The sequence below is a fragment of the Dipteris shenzhenensis genome, chromosome 18 (assembly GCF_047967505.1).
Source record: "Dipteris shenzhenensis isolate YYH24624 ecotype China chromosome 18, Dip_SZ_1.0, whole genome shotgun sequence".
Classification (NCBI taxonomy): Eukaryota; Viridiplantae; Streptophyta; class Polypodiopsida; order Gleicheniales; family Dipteridaceae; genus Dipteris; species Dipteris shenzhenensis.
In genome coordinates, this window is record NC_141613.1 from 49,723,811 (window position 1) to 49,725,380 (window position 1,570).

Here is a 1,570-nt window from a genome sequence, read left to right on the forward strand (position 1 = left end):
CTTTGGGATGTTTGTGCATGCAAGATCGCTATGTAGAGAATGCCATTTGCCATTACCCAGGTCATGGATAGATTGAATGTGCCTGCTTGCTATAGCTATCTACAACTAGAAAGTAGATGCTGCAACTCAATTTGTCATTTGGGCAAAAAATGCAAAAGACAAGGATCTCAAATTGAAGAAAACCAAGCCCCCTGACAGTGAGGAAAAGGAGCCTAAAGGGAGGAACTAGCCCCCTTCAAGAAAAGAGCAAGAATGGCCGAGGCTACAACCAAGAAGCTCAAATCAAGGAAAGAGGGAGCGACATGAAGGGAGGGGTTGGGCACTTGAAGAAAGGAACTAGCCTTCTTCATGAAAGGAGTAAGGAAAGGAGCAAGGAGGGTAGAGCCTACAATTTGGAAGCTCAAAAAGGCAACCTACTCAAAGCAATGTCGAACCAGCCCCCTGAAGGAAAGAAGTCCTTGAGATGTAATCTAAAGGAAAGGAGTCTTTGATATGGAATCTGTTTATAATCTATTGAATTATTAATCTTCTCTAGAGTTTACTTGGGCAATGTTTTCTCAGCTATGTGACTAGATAGTGTCCTTTGATAGGCCAAGGACCACCATCATGTGAGGTGAAAGATTTCGATTAGACAACTAATGTGAGACTAAAAGATTTCGATTAGACAACTAATGTGAGATGAAAGATTCCAATTAGACAATTAATCTGAGACAAAAGATTTCGATTAGAAAACTAATGTGAGATGGAAAGATTTTGATTAGTCAGTTGTATGAAAGAAGAATAAGAAGATTTGGCTCAATGAACTCTCTCCCTATTTAAGTGCAGTGCAGACACAACTAAGAGCCCATTATGAAATCTAGCCTCAAAACTCTATACACCGATCCACCTATTACGATTCTATGGCATACCCAAAAGGCTTTGGAATGATTTTGTTCTATTTGAGAACGATGTTGGATGATCTCCTCTCAGAAACAACCCAAAGAAGAGGGAGAAAAAAAGCTACAAGGAGGAAATGCTTTACAATTGGGTGTATGACTTAGACTCGGCAAAGACGGTGAATATTAATTTCCCTGGCTATCATTTTTTCTTCTCCTTTAAGGTACTTGTCAAGATCATGACGTAGGTTTCTTTTGGTAGGACATGGTGGAGGTGTGAAGTTGTATAGAGTGCAAATACCAGGATGAAGAAGACGCCAAGTAAAAGGAGGAGTTACTATGGGCATTCAAGTCGACAGAGGCAAACAAGTAGTTGGTGGTCTAAATGTGTACTGAGGTCTGCTATAGTTCATCAGACTGGCCTAAAGAGTTGGGAGATGCTTTTCATAAAGAGGTTGCTAAGATAGTTGGGAGTTTGGAGTTTCCTTGAGCTGCAAAATGTCATCGTATTTTTGAAAAAGGAAAAGTCTTGCAGGCATTTCTTTGACTTGTGGGCTTTCTCAAACTGCCATCATCGACGATCTATGGTGCTCATAATACTTGATGTTGTGTCAACCTGCTTCCATGTTAGTACTTAAATGTTTTAAGTAGCCTAGTGGTTGAAATCTGAAATTTAAAGTAACCAGTCTAAAGGG